The 16,098-nt window shown below is 35.9% G+C and overlaps 1 protein-coding gene across 2 annotated transcripts in view; it reads right to left on the reverse strand.

Annotated features, from left to right (window-relative positions):
• The window catches only part of Ccn (cellular communication network factor protein Ccn), a 201,739-nt gene extending 187,449 nt beyond the window's left edge, over window positions 1-14,290 (reverse strand). For both annotated transcript variants that reach the window (XM_074176862.1, XM_074176861.1), the window contains exon 1: window positions 14,138-14,290. The gene's annotated coding sequence lies outside the window, so the exon portion shown is untranslated. The remainder of the gene's footprint in view (window positions 1-14,137) is intronic.
• Between the last annotated feature and the right edge of the window lie 1,808 nt (window positions 14,291-16,098).

Consider the following 16,098-nt stretch of genomic DNA (forward strand, 5'->3'; position numbering starts at 1 on the left):
CCACCGCATCTCAACCGCTTTAAGATGCACTGTACCACTCAAACGCGCGTATTTTTGATATAGTAGATTCACCGCCTTATGTCGGGATTTGCCGTTGGCAATGCCAATTGGCAGAGACTAGCGACTATAAAAACGTCTGCATGTATTTGCATTCATTCAGTTTGTTCTCATTAGTCTCCTTTGGAGCCACTGGGAACACGTCTAGCTCATTTGTGGGTGTATTTTCTATAATGTTATCCAATTCGGTACTGAAGAGCCTTGGGGCAAGTGTCTTAAGGCGAAACATCGGTGTATACCAGTGAGGGTGACAGTGTTCCATGTAAGTGCAATTTATTACCATTCATTCAAAGTAGAACTCATGTGAATGATATCTGATTTTCATTCCACAACGAATGTTTGAAATACAAACTGAGTAGAGAAAATTATCTTCTGTATGATTCAGTGTTCATATAGAAGTATTTGTTTCGAAAGAATTTTTTTTCTTTCGTGTAATTCAATGTTTATATGAAAGTAGCTGTTTCAGATGGACTTTTTTTCAGTTTGTGTCTGAAGTTACTTCTTTGCATGATCTACACATCCATGTATAGAGTTTTTCATTCTCGAATTGATTACTTCCTTCCTTTCTTTGGAAGATTCCCTCATCCCTTTTTTGTATCAAGATGGAGTAGTAGAAAGCCAAAAACTTTCTTCCCCAAAAATAATCACTCCTAAAAATATAACCCCTTCAATTCGAAAGATAATTGTGTTTATATTGATGAGAGGTAATTTTTCCTCAACTCAATTCTCCACTGCCTATCTATTGCCTTGCTATCGCTGCTATATTTGGAACAAATAAGGTCGATCCGTCGCAAATTATCAAAATTTGTTTTTGTACTTCCCGAACTTCAAACACACATTATAATAATTTGGCCAATTATCCATGGATCCATGACTGCTGTATATGTCCTGTAATATTCAATTTCCTTCATTTAATTTTTCATCTCTCAGCAGTCCATAAATGGGTTCTTTTTCATCCAACAGAAAGTGAGAAAAGATGTAGCTGTAGGTGCTATGTCGTTCTTTGAAGTTTCGTCCGCGTTTATGGAGTCTGGTAACTACTTGAAGAATCACTTGAAAACTTTCGTCATTAATCTTCTAGATCCGGTTTATCGTCAGTTTAAGTACCTACACTACCCATATCTTCGTGAAAAGTTCAGTTGAAAGAAACTTACTGTCGTTAAAAAGTTATCTGGTTGAAAAAATCGTGATAATAATTCAAGTTGTATGTTGATTGACGAAGTTGATAGGGGGATTAGAGTAACTATAAAAACTTATCTCATTGATTTTTTTAGAACTGATGAATTTTTCGAAATTAAAAGTTGATATTACACCTTTTATTTGAATATTGTTAGACATATTTCTATGGAAATTGGGGTGGATGTACTCAATAGTTCACAAATGCTGAATGGCCAATAAATCTATTTCGGTATAAAATACACACAATACACTGTGAAAGCTATTTTCCGGGTTTTTAGACCGTGGTCTACAGCACAAATACTTTATAGAAAATCTAGAGTCATTCATTGAGAATTCATTCGGGACACCTCATCGAAAATAATAGAGATATGGAGTTAGGTCATTGGCATCGCTTTAGGCTTTGTCAATCAAACATTGAACACCTGGATGGCAAGAAGATTCATGGAATTCTGGCAGAATCTTCCAGGATTGGATCACTCCAAGGCGTTTCTTCACCCTTCGAAGTTTGGACTGCAGTAGGGATGAACTACGATGTCCAACAGGTCTTCTTACAGGTCACTACTGTCATTTGAATCATGACATGCAGAGACTTGGACTGTCGGAAGACAGTGTGTGTCGCCTCTGTCTGGAAAATGATGAAACAGCAGAGCATATACTTTGTGCCTGCCCCGCTGGGGACCGAATCCGGTTTTTAGACTTCTGCAGAGTCGTACTTTTACAATATGACCTGAAAGACCACTCACAATACAAACTATCAGGCTTCCTTAGGAAGCTGGGTTTATTTGTCCAGGTTGAATAGGTGTGAGCCACAATAAACCCTTGCGGGTTGCGGTGAGGTCGAATAGACCCACTTACTCTGGAACTAACCAAACCTAACCTAGGTCCTGGGCCCAGTGACCGAAAAAGACGTTCAAAGTGCAATTAGCTCACTCAAAAATTCCAAGTGCTTAGACACTTATGAACTGAATAGTGATATCATTAAAGAGGCCTCCTAGATATTGTTGCAGCCTCTTTCTAAATTGATACATGTAATATTCCTGGTAATATACATGGTATTTTTCTTGATGCATGTAAGCTATCAAAAGTTATCCCTTTGTTTAAATACGGAGTTATTTCTCTTGTTAACAATTATCGTTTCATTTGAATGATATTCATTTTTAGCAAGATAATTGAGGATATTATTAAACAACGTCTTTATGCATATTTTGTAAAATATAAATTATTCTACGAATCTCGTGGTTTTCTTAAGTACCGCTCTGCAGCGGAGGCAGTTCTCAATGTGGTGAATGAAGTAGTCAACAATCTCACAGGTGTTACGCTCTGCGACCTCTCTAAGGAGTTCGACTGCGTCTCTCATGACATATTATCGGAAAAACTAAATTACAATGGCGTCAGGGGAGTATCTTTATCCCTCATAAAATCATATTCATGAATAGATATCAAGCAGTCAGTAGCAATAATTGCATTTCGAGTTTAAAATTCGTTAAACATGGTGTTCCCCAAGGATCAATATTAGGGCCTCTCCTATTCATAATTTACGTGAATGACGTTAGTAACTTCATGCATCCATATAAATATATTTTGTTTGCCGATGGCACTACATTTATTCTTCGAAGAAGTAAGGAAATAAATAATCAAAAAGGAATAACTGCCAATATATTAGAAATTTTGTCCATTTCTGAAGACGGAGGCAGATTTTGGCCTCCGAAACGTTAAGTATTGTATTATTTCTTAACATTTTTTTTTGATAGGCAAAATTGATAAATATGACAATTTATTGATAAATAGAAAATATTTCATTGTGAAGAATACTTTGATTTTCACGCAGTAACTTATCTGGATAAACTGAAAAGTTTGCCCTTCTACACTTGTATAACGTTCTCCATTATAATTTTTATATTTTTCAGATTGTGGAAGGTAACAAATACCCAAAAAAGGTGGATGAAAAACATTTTATTATGTAACGTGGTGAAATAAATTATCTATCTATCTATCTATCTATCTATCTATCATACTAGTGTGCTTCGACTTGGTCTCCTTATACACGATGGTTCCGATCAGATATAACCGTCTTCTTCGCTCATCAACGTATTTCCAGTGGAATGGTGTTTTTTACGAACAAACTGATGGTACCGAAAGTGGCAGTTCATTAAATCTGGCGGGGGCAAACTTTTTCATGGAAAATTTCGAACAACGAGCCTTAGAGCAAGAGGCCGTGAAACCTTATTGTAGGCTACGATATGAAGATGATACGTCCGAAGTATGGCAAGATGGTGAAGGGACACTAAACGATTTTTTATCACGTTCAAACTCTCTCGACCCAAAAATCCAATACACAATGGAACGAGAAACCCAAGAGACTCTAGCCTTCTTGGGTGATCTTGTTAACAGAGGGTCACATGCTCTACAGGAAATCAACACACCCACAGACAGGTACCCGCATTATATTTCCCTATCAACATTGGTAGATACATATTGAGGTCTTCTCAGATTTGGTATATGGACAGAGCAATGGCTGTCAAAAAGTATATCATGAGATTATATGATACCAGTAAAGCAAATAACTATGGAGGAGGATGGTTGTTTGCTTCTTGAATAATTGAAATTGATAAATACTTCAACAAAGATTTCAAGATGAAGAGCAAAGAGAGAAGCTGAATAACTGATGAAGCTCCGTGGGCTGATTTTCAGAAAACTGACAATTGGAGAGAACTATCCAAACAGAAAATATTTCAATAAATACATACGCTCATTTACATATGACTTCCAGGGTAGATAGATAATAACACAGTTGAGACTGCAAAAATCCTAGACAACTCAATGGATTAGCTGATGGAGTGGAATTCAGATGGAAACTGCCTTTCAGAATTGAACTGAGATCGACTATTGAGGTACTGATTATGAAAAGAAAGTAACTAGAAAAAGGAACATAGAGCATACATGAAAACAGTGTTCGTCCCTGTGGATGATCCCAGTTTGGGACCACTTGTTATGTTGATGAGCTCAGCAATGAGGCCGAAATAGTGAATGAAAAAGGCTCGTGAGAAATTTGGTTAATTTATATTTCATCAGACAATTGATCAATGATTTGCCACATTATTTAAAACGATTGTTATCAATTTTTCAAAATATAGTACCTTTTGATCTAGAATCTAGATACCTTGAGGGAGATCTGTTCATACTGCAGGTGAAAATCCATTTTGACATCCACAACTACACCAAGATCTCGTATGGATTTCACTGATTCTAATAGTTTGCCTGCTACAGTATACATATTGTTGTAATGACTAAGTGATCTAGAAAAAGACATTCTTTTGCATTTAGACACATTCACATCCATATCATTGTCTACACACCATTCAGTAAAAGATGTAATGTCATTCTGAATATGTTCGTAGTTAACTGTGGATACAATGGTTTTGAATATTTTCAAGTCATCAGCAAACATCAATACTTACAGAATGACTAATTTTGGTTTTGATATCGTTGACAAAGATATTGAATAGGAATGGCCCTAAATGGCTTCCTTGTGGAACTCCTGAGCTAACAGAGATTTGTTGAGATATGAATCCTTTAATCCTTTAATTGAATATTGAAGTATGAATCGAACAATTGACAGAATTCTTCATTGAATTATTTAGAAAGTAAATCAATCCCATAAATGTACCGTAGAATGAGTCATCACAAGGAAAGATTTCAGTTGAATGTTAACAAAATAATAATAATAATAATAATAATAATTAATCAGCTATCGCACCCCTACGAACGAAAACCTCAGAAGTGGAAACCTGTGTGAGTTAAGGACTAACGAGGTCTTACCTGTAAACGTGTAATTCTCAACAGGGATTGGACGATAGCAAGTGAAAATCGAGCGTTCAGCCTGCGGCTTGAACCATCGACTCACATATCGGCCGATTGACTGAGTGAACAAAGCACCCACGTCGAACCGACCGGCTACCAACAATACATTCGTAGTTTAGCCTAGTGGCACTTATGCTAGATCTGTACAATGCTATCTGCTGCTGCTAATTTGTTTGCGGTTCTAGTTTGGAAGTGAATTTTAACAGCTTGGCAGTTGTCTGATTTGTTCATTGCTTCCTGTAGACACTGCAACCTTATGGTGCTAAAGGTGTTTTTCTTCCATCTTTCCATGACGCTCCTTTCAACAATCTTGAGTTGGGTTGTTTATAATTCTTCCTCCAGAGATCCTGTGAGATTCATATGTTATCATGAATTCTACCATAATGGTGATATTCTGAAAGTGCACGAACTCAGTCTTCATAAAGTTGGAAACAAATCAGTCCAGAACGGCAAATGTATGAACTCGTACTTTCCAAGGAAATGAATCTTCAATTTCAGTGAGTTTTGTCCAGAACTTACATAGGTGATATAATACTGTTTCAAATTTGAGTTCACCGTGAAATCACGGAAAACAACGCTAACAAGGAAGACCAATTACCTTGTGAATATTTCATTACTTTCTATGTTCGAAGAGAATTATTTTACCGCACAAAACCGAGTGTTCCTTTAAATTCCTGGCGAAATGAATGGCTGGAAGTATCCTGTTGTTCAGAAGTGAAATTGGAGGCAGGTAATGCATATGTGAGTGCATCGGCAGTGGTATCATCTGGTTTTCCCTGGAAGAGATGAAATGGGGGATTGTTGTGGTGAAATTGAATTTCTTTGTGTCTATAAAATATTTTCTGGGGATGAGGGTGGCTGACTCGAAGTTGTTATATTTGATAGAGGATGACTCAAAATACTGATTTTATTCATTTATGCTGTTACTGGAGGAGACGTTAGAAATTTGTCGAATATGCAAGATGAGCCTTTGAAATAAATTATAATTTGAGAATGTTTGACAAGATGGGATATGAAAACTCTTGGTTTTATATGAAATTTTCAAATTGCATAATTTTTCTATTCGTTCAGTGATTTTCTCCTACAACAAAAAGGGATCTAAGCGACACTATTCCAAGCGGAAATCTCTGCTATTGAATTGTGTAAGGAGTGATTGGTACAGTCCAATCCCATACACGAGTCAGTAGAGATGTTAGTAGACAGCTTGTTCGACACATCAGATTGATTGGTTATTTCAACATTAAGTTAGTTTGTGCCCTTTTGCATAAAAAAGTATCGATGTGCCTAGAAGATATTTTTGGAACAAAGATATCAATTTCTGATAATAGTACAGGACAATCCATTATGCCATTCAATAGTTTATATAGAAATGAAACAGATGCCTGATTTCTTCTTTTTTCTAAAGCTACAAAGTCAAATCTGCATAGCAGATCAGGGTAATCACAGTTTCTTGGAGGATGCGTTCCGGTCATTCTAAAAGCAAGGAATTTTTAAAATTTCTTTTGGACTCTATCAATTGCTGATGTGTATTGATGGTATAAAACCGTATAAAAATTCCTTACTGATTCGCTCTCCTATAGGATTATAACATTTATTTCTGATTGAATAACTATTCTCACTTCTGATGTATTGATTTCACATCGTAGCACTTATATTAGTAACAAACATATTTTATCATCATTACTGGATGCGGTCCTACGAAGTCGGTCTTTTTAAAACCTTTTTCACTTATAGAAATGCTTTTCTCTGTCGTATCATACATTAGGATATAACGCTTTCAACACCAAATAATCCGAGTGAAATTCACCAAGCAGAAATATTTCACGCTTGGGAGATATTTTTCATTCTGCATGAGAATTACAGACGCAGGATGTAAATAAAGAATGTATCCAACCATTCAAAGTGTACATTTGGGATTTGCATCAACATCGCGTTATATTCCTAGCACTTTCGCAAAGTTGTGCTATTATACAGGGTATGGAGATAACCAGGATTTATTGTTGTGTAAGGGGAAGAAGAAAAAACGATCTTGTTCATTATTCGCATTTTGAAATATACTTGGTATTTTAATGAATGAAATTGGGATCTCTTACGTGGAATAAACCTGTTGGAGAACTTTTTCTCACACAGGTGTTTCGCAAACCATCTTCAGTAGTGTTAGCTTTTGCTCACCTGGATGGCACAAGAACACAAGAAACACTAAAGCTGAGAAAACACTGTTTTATAAATAATTGATAACGAACACTCTGCCACGATTTAAGCTCCTAATTTTTTTGACAACCCTGTTTCCAGGTAACTACCCACCTACTTTTTTCTTCACTACCGTTTGATAAAGTCGACCATAACCTTGTTATTTCAAAACTTGCTGGAATCGGTATACAGGGAGATCTCTCTAGATGACTTTCATCCTACCTTCACAATCACAATCAGCTAGTGAGCGTTAATTGATACATATCTACTTCATTTGTGGTAACCTCGGGAGCCTCTCAAGGTTCACATCTGCGTCTGTTGATATTTCTAGTATTTATAAATGATTTTAAAGATTGTTTCGAGCATTCACGAGTACTATTATATGCTGGTGACGACGATTAGAGATTGCTCAAAGATTCAGGAAGACCCCAATGCTTTTTTAGAATGTTGTAACCTCAATAATGCTGGTGACGACGATTAGAGATTGCTCAAAGATTCAAAAAGATCTCAATGCTTTTTAGAGTACTGTAACCTCGATAATGCTGGTGATGACGATTAAAGGTGGCTCAAAGATTCAAGAAGAACTCAATGCTTTTTCAGAATACTGTAACCTCGGTAATGCTGGTGATGACGATTAAAGATGGCTCAAAGATTCAAGAAGACCTCAATGCTTTTGCAGAATATTGTAACCTTAATAATGCTGGTGACGACGATTGGAAATTGCTCAAAGATTCAAGAAGACCTCAATGCTTTTTTAGAATATTGTAACCTCGATAATGCTGGTGATGACGATTAAAGGTGGCTCAAAGAATCAAAAAGAACTCAATGCTTTTTCAGAATACTGTAACCTCGATAATGCTGGTGATGACGATTAAAGATGGCTCAAAGATTCAAGAAGACCTCAATGCTTTTTCAGAATATTGTAACCTTAATAATGCTGGTGACTACGATTGGAGATTGCTCAAAGATTCAAGAAGACCTCAATGTTTTTTAGAATAGTGTAACCTCGATAATGCTGGTGACGACGATTAAAATTGCTCAAAGATTTAAGAAGACTTCAATGTTCTTTTAGAATATTGTAACCTTGATAATGCTGGTGATGACGATTAAAGATGGCTCGAAGATTCAAGAAGACCTCAATGCTTCTTCAGAATATTGTAACCTTAATAATGCTGGTGACTACGATTGGAGATTGCTCAAAGATTCAAGAAGACCTCAATGCTTTTTTAGAATAGTGTAACCTCGATAATGCTGGTGACGACGATTAAAATTGCTCAAAGATTCAAGAAGACCTCAATGCTTTTTTAGAATATTGTAACCTCGATAATGCTGGTGATGACGATTAAAGGTGGCTCAAAGAATCAAAAAGAACTCAATGCTTTTTCAGAATACTGTAACCTCGATAATGCTGGTGATGACGATTAAAGATGGCTCAAAGATTCAAGAAGACCTCAATGCTTTTTCAGAATATTGTAACCTTAATAATGCTGGTGACTACGATTGGAGATTGCTCAAAGATTCAAGAAGACCTCAATGCTTTTTTAGAATAGTGTAACCTCGATAATGCTGGTGACGACGATTAAAATTGCTCAAAGATTCAAGAAGACCTCAATGCTTTTTTAGAATATTGTAACCTCGATAATGCTGGTGATGACGATTAAAGATGGCTCAAAGATTCAAGAAGACCTCAATGCTTTTTCAGAATATTGTAACCTTAATAATGCTGGTGACTACGATTGGAGATTGCTCAAAGATTCAAGAAGACCTCAATGCTTTTTTAGAATAGTGTAACCTCGATAATGTTGGTGACGACGATTAAAATTGCTCAAAGATTCAAGAAGACCTCAATGCTTTTTTAGAATATTGTAACCTCGATAATGCTGGTGATGACGATTGAAGATGGCTCAAAGATTCAAGAAGACCTCAATGCTTTTTCAGAATATTGTAACCTTAATAATGCTGGTGACTACGATTGGAGATTGCTCAAAGATTCAAGAAGACCTCAATGCTTTTTTAGAATAGTGTAACCTCGATAATGCTGGTGACGACGATTAAAATTGCTCAAAGATTCAAGAATACCTCAATGCTTTTTTAGAATATTGTAACCTCGATAATGCTGGTGATGACGATTAAAGATGGCTCAAAGATTCAAGAAGACCTCAATGCTTTTTCAGAATATTGTAACCTTAATAATGCTGGTGACTACGATTGGAGATTGCTCAAAGATTCAAGAAGACCTCAATGCTTTTTTAGAATAGTGTAACCTCGATAATGCTGGTGACGACGATTAAAATTGCTCAAAGATTCAAGAAGACCTCAATGCTTTTTTAGAATATTGTAACCTCGATAATGCTGGTGATGACGATTAAAGGTGGCTCAAAGAATCAAAAAGAACTCAATGCTTTTTCAGAATACTGTAACCTCGATAATGCTGGTGATGACGATTAAAGATGGCTCAAAGATTCAAGAAGACCTCAATGCTTTTTCAGAATATTGTAACCTTAATAATGCTGGTGACGACGATTGGAAATTGCTCAAAAATTCAAGAAGAACTCAATGCTTTTTCAGAATACTGTAATTTTGGTAATGTTGGCCCAACAATTTACCTTACACCAACAAACGAAAATGGACAACAGTTATCTCTAAATTGAAAAACAATTGTGCTCCTGGACCAGACGGACTAAAAACACAATTCATAAAGCAATACCATCGCTACTTATTGAAACCATTAGTTCATATAATCAACTTGATATTTGAGGGAGGCACACTACCAACACAAATGAAATAATCCATAGTGAGCCCCGTTTTTAAATCTGGAGATAAAACAGAGTTAGGTAACTATCGACCAATATCCGTGATAAATAATCTTGCCGAAATATTTGAGCATATTTTAAAAAATCGACTGGTTGAATTTTTTGAGAGAAATAAAGTTATAACTGATAGACAATTTGGCTTCATTCAGAGTAGCACTGAATCAGCAATATTAGATTTCTTCAAAGAAACAACAAAGGCCTTGTAAAATTTGGAGAAATATTTAGCGATATTCTTGGACTTGGCCAAAGCCTTTGATACAGTTTCACATAATAAGCTTCTTGATAAACTATATGACTATGGTATTTGTGGACCCGCCTTTGATGTTCTGAAGAATTATTTGTTCCACAGAACTCAATGTGTGAAAGTGGGTGAAAGAAAAGAGTGTGAATCGTGATGTTTCAATGGGAGTTCCACATGGAACGGTCTTGGGCCCTATACTCTTTTTGATATATATAAATAATATTGCTGATATTACTAAATTCAAAGGTCGTCTCATATCATATGCTGATGATACAGCCATAGTGTATAGAGGCAAAACATGGAAAGATGTTTACAGAGATACAGAAGAAGGCTTAAATAGTTTACAAACCTGGTTAAGCGATAATCTTCTTAGTTTAAACATCTCGAAAACAAAGTTTATGACTTTTTCTCTTATAAGCAGTCATCAGCCAGAAAATCAGAAACTAAGCATCCACGTGTCAAATTGTGACAAAGTACTCTGTAAATGTCCAACCATAGAAAAAGTATCCCAATTCAAATATCTCGGTTTATTCTTGGATCAGCATCTGAGATGGGTTATACATGCTTCATTTGTTGTGAAAAGACTTAGACAACTTACTCACAAAATATATAGCCTGAGAGATATTCTGTCAAGATCAAATCTGATTCTGATATATAAATCTCTAGCAGAATCAGTCATAAGATACTGCATAGCAGCATGGGGCGGAATGTTTACTAATATATTGGGCAACGTACAAGTCACTCAAAATACAATTATTAAAATAATATTCAAGAAACATAGACGTTTCGATACAAAGCAGTTGTACAATGATACCAAATTATTGAATATCAGAAGTTTATATGCCTATCACTGCCTCATCTGGATGTATTCCAACCTGTCTTCGTTCAGCATCAATAAGACAAAAAACACAAGAAATGTTGAGAATCAAAATATTAATATACCTCTATTCAGAAAAAGCCATACCCAAAGAACACTTTTTTACTTTGGACCCAAGCTATGTAATGCAATACCTCTAGATATAAAGCAAATACGAATTTTTAGAAATTACAAAATGCTCGTTAAGAAATTTATTGAAACAAATAGTTCCTTAGTGATATACTTATTGCAAAACATGTAAATACTTGTCTTCCCTTCAGTTTTTCGAAACAAATAACTACTAACGAAATATCCAATCTCCAATAATACAGTGCTTTTCAGATAAAAGTATCCACCTTTAATAACTTTTGTAATACTGGTATTTAGGAAAAATCCAAAAACACGTCAATTCATGTTGGAAGGGGCAAGCATTATGGCTTATTCAAACTTACTGGAAAAGCCACCCCCTCACCCTTAGCATCATCCCTTTTTTTTAAATTACTTCTCATATTTTTTATGTGAAATTTGGATACTCCTCTTTGAGCTTCTTTCAAAAATGTATGATACTTGTAGGTTAAAGTGGTTAGTTTATGAGATAAACAATTTTTTTAATAGCACAAATTTTACTTATTTTTTACTTTCACAACAACAACAAACTCTACTTTTTATTAAAGTTTGACATTGTCAACTAGAATTTGTAATCACTATTGATAGTGTACTTTGATACATTATTTATTTTGTTTCGCTGAAATGGTTTACTCTTTGCAAGAAAGAATTGAAATTGTAGGTTTATACTACCAAAATAATAATTGTGAAAGAGCTGCTGCTAGAATATTTAACGAATTACATGACGGAAGACATGCAACTCATAAGTATGTAATTCAACTGATGGAAAAATTTACCACAACAGGGTCTGTTTGCAATAAAGTGCATAAGCGAGAGGGACTCGTAAATAACGAAGCAATCCAAGTGGCAATTTTAGGGCAAGTCAGCTTAGAGGCTCAACAACCCCAATCGTTGTCAACAATAAGTAAAGCGATCGGTGTTTCATCTTCTACAGTTTTCCGAGTTCTACATAAATTCAAGTACCACCGATACAAAGTTAAGTTGGTGCACGAGTTGAATGAAGATGATTTTGATCGTCGTCTAGAGTTTTGCGAATCAATGACGCAATTTATCAATAACAATCCACAATTGTTAAACAATATTTGCTTTTCTGATGAATGCTCATTTTCATTTAATGGCTTAGTAAATAGGCATAATTGTAGATATTGGGCTGAAAGTGATCCACATATTATGCGTGAATTCCATACACAACATCCCCAAAAGTTAAACGTTTGGTGTGGTATCCTAGGTGACCACATTGTCGGACCTTTCTTCATCAACGGAAATTTAAATGGTGAATCATATCTTGAGTTACTCAGGGAAGGGGTTGACCCACGTATTACAACAATAATAGAAAATGATGATAACTTTTCCGAAGATTTACTGGTATTTCAACAAGACGGATCTCCCCTACACTATGCTATGCCTGTCCAACAATTTTTAAACGAAACATTCCCGCTCGTTGGATAGGTAGAAGAGGGCAGATGATGGAGTAGCCACCTAGGTCACCGGATTTAACACCCCTAGACTTCTTTTCATGGGGGTATTTGAAAACAAAAGTTTATGCTACCCAACCAGAATCTCTGGATGATTTACGAGAGAGGATAGAAAATGAATGTCGACAATTAAATCCAGCCGTATTAAGCAATGTCAGAGAGGCATTTCAAAATAGATTATACCATTGTATGGAAGTGAATGGTACTCATTTTGAACACTTGTTGTAACTTCATAATAAATAGCACAGTTAAAAAGATTAAAGAGTTTGAACTGTTGTACAACCCATTTTATTACAGGCAAATAAGGTGAAAGTAAAAAATAAGTAAAATTGGTGCTATTAAATGAAAAATTGTTTATCTCATAAACCAACCACTTTAACCTACAAGTATTATACATTTTTGAAATCAGCTCAAAGAGGAGTATCCAATTTTTACATAAAAATATGAGAAGTAATTAAAAAAAAGGGATGATGCTAGGGGTGAGGGGGTGGCTTTTCCAGTAAGTTTAAATAAGTCATAATGTTTGCCCCTTCCAACATAAATTGACGTGTTTTTGGATTTTTCCTAAATACCAGTATTACAAAAGTTATTAAAGGTGGATACTTTTATCTGAAAAGCACTGTATATGTCAACCTGTAGACGCTAATCATCAATTGTTTAAATACTAACACAAATGTATTGTTGTGATCTGTCGGAAAACTTATATGAAAACTAATATGTATACCATGACGAAGTAGGAATAAAGCACAAAACAAGCCATACTGCGCTTAGGTGACTATCTCTGCTTTGAAAAGGTAATATTGTATTGAAATTGTGATGTAAATGTTCTTGAAGATGAATGAATCTGAATCTGAATCTGAATTTAAATTTAGGTTTAAACGATTTCTATTCATTCAACAATAGTTTGTTGCCTGTACCCTTTTTTTGATTATGTTTCATGAAATCCTACTCAACAACCATAGTTGGTTAACAAAATATTTGATTAGAGTTCGAAAATGTATAGTTTTCTTTTCTTATCGTGTATATGTATTTATTGGCTTCTTAAGGGGACTGTGGAAAAATTGGCTGCAGAGTCTAACTGTTCTTCTTTTATTCACCTGCATTTGATACTTTTGTTTTGTGAAGTTATTTTGTATTACTTTATGTATTGGTGAATAATAAATGTATTATTATTATTATTATATTCCATCGGTGTTTGTCAAATTTCGTTGATTTTACAGATTGTAAATGAAATAAAATAGAATTTTTGCATGAGACATAAAAACTGGTGAAAATAAATCACAATTTCCATGACTAATTCTCCCCTAGTGAAAAACCACCCCTTAACCGTAAAACTCACCCTAGTCACTCCTTGCAAAATTCGAAAACGTCTCCACAGAATCGCACTCAAGCAGCTCCGAACATTTTTGCTGACGGAACGCGACTCTAAAAACCGAAACGGTGCGTCCACGTGAGTCCACCAGTCGTCGCGATGGAGCTTTCGCTTCCTGAATCGACGCCGCACTGCAACGACGACATCGAAGGCGCCCCGACGTCCCCCATACGCATGCTTCTGCCCGCAAGAATTCTCGCCGAGAAAAAAGATTCGCGCATTCCGAAGGGGTTTTTGCAACACTCTGTGCTACAGGTTGGTATTTGCATAACGTTCGGTGGATCAGGATTTCGATGGATTGGGAAAGATGGCTTTATTCTTTCACGATTGTTGCGTGGGGTTCGATACGCGTATTTGGAAACAGTTGGTGAAAATGAGAAAAGTCAAGGCTGTGATGAAACCAAAATTTTCCGGAAAAAAAAAGAATTGAATGCATTTGATGAAACTCATCGTAGTTATTTCTTCCTTATGAGATTCATCAATACGTCAATGATATCAAACTTCCTGAAATATATATCTTTTAAACCTAATATATACAGGATGGGCCACCAAAAACTTGACATGGAGGTTTTGGGTACTAATCAGGTCGATTTTTATTGGGAAGGGGATAGTTTTTTCCCATTCACAGCGTTGTCGCTTCAACCCCGGAGCAGAGGGGTAAACAACCCCTCAATAGGGAACTGGAGGCGAGTCGCAAATCGTTTGAAAGATCTTGGAATTCTCTGAACAACGGTGTACTTTTTTTTCAATTTGGACGAACCATATTAAATTTAGAGTTGTAGTTACTTACTTTATTCTTATGTTAGCATATGCTCAAAATGGGCACCTCCAGCTTCCATGCAATGATATTCTTCTGGAAACGTTCTCAAACATTGTGGAGCATTTCTGGAGTGATTTGGCGCGTTAATTTGTGATTAGTTGCCTTAAATCTTCGAGTGATGCAGGAGGAGTACAGTTAATTCTGCTTCAAAAGTGACCCTACAGAAAGAAATCCAACGGCGAAAGGTCTGGTGATCGTGATGGTCATTTGATAGGTTTCCGCCTCCCAATCCAGTGATCCGGAAAAGTCTGATCTAAATAGTGCCGAACAGGCAGAGCCTAGTGCGGAGGAGCCCTATTTTGTTGAAATATCAACAGATCCTCCCGGTAATTGTGATCATTTTCAATAATATCAGTGAGAAAGGGATAAATAGTATCTTCCAGAAGCTCCAGATACATTTATCCGATTGAATTGCCTTCTAAAAACAATGACCCAACGATACGGTCACCAAAAATTCCAGCCCACACATTTAATTTTTGTGAAAGTTGAGTATGCACTTCATGAAAAATGTGAGGATTTGAATCAACACAATAGCGACAATGGCGATCAACTGTACCATTTAGAAAAAAAGAACATTCATCATTGAAGCAAATGTTGAAAACAAAATGTGAATTTTCCACCTCTCGGTCACTAACCAACTCGCAAAATTGCAAACGTCGATCGAAATCATCTTCATTCAGTTCTTGCGTTAATTTAATCTTATAAGGATGCATTTTGTGGGTTTTTAGAATACGCCGAATGCTAGTTCGTGACACCCCGGAAACAAATGCTAACTTTCTTGTACTCAAAGTATGGTCAAGCTCAACATGGCACAGAATTGCCATTTCTGTCGCCTTATTTGGTACTGGTGGTTCGATTTGCCGTTTTTTATTTGCTACAGATCCAGTTACGCGAAATTTTGCAATTGAATCGAAACCATACTGTCGCGACACATTCTTCCCATGTTGTTGATTGAACAGTTCAGCGGCTCTCGCAGCACAACGTATACAGGGTGTTCCTTAAACACATGCTAATATTCAAGGAAGTTATTCTTAGACCCATTTTGAGAAAAAAACTTTCTATGGACGTATGTCCCAAACGCCTTAACTTTTGAGTTAAGGAAAACTGT

The sequence above is a fragment of the Leptinotarsa decemlineata genome, unplaced genomic scaffold (genome assembly GCF_025532065.1).
Source record: "Leptinotarsa decemlineata unplaced genomic scaffold, Ldec_3_MD MMD2_tig00002082_RagTag_RagTag, whole genome shotgun sequence".
NCBI lineage: Eukaryota > Metazoa > Arthropoda > Insecta > Coleoptera > Chrysomelidae > Leptinotarsa > Leptinotarsa decemlineata.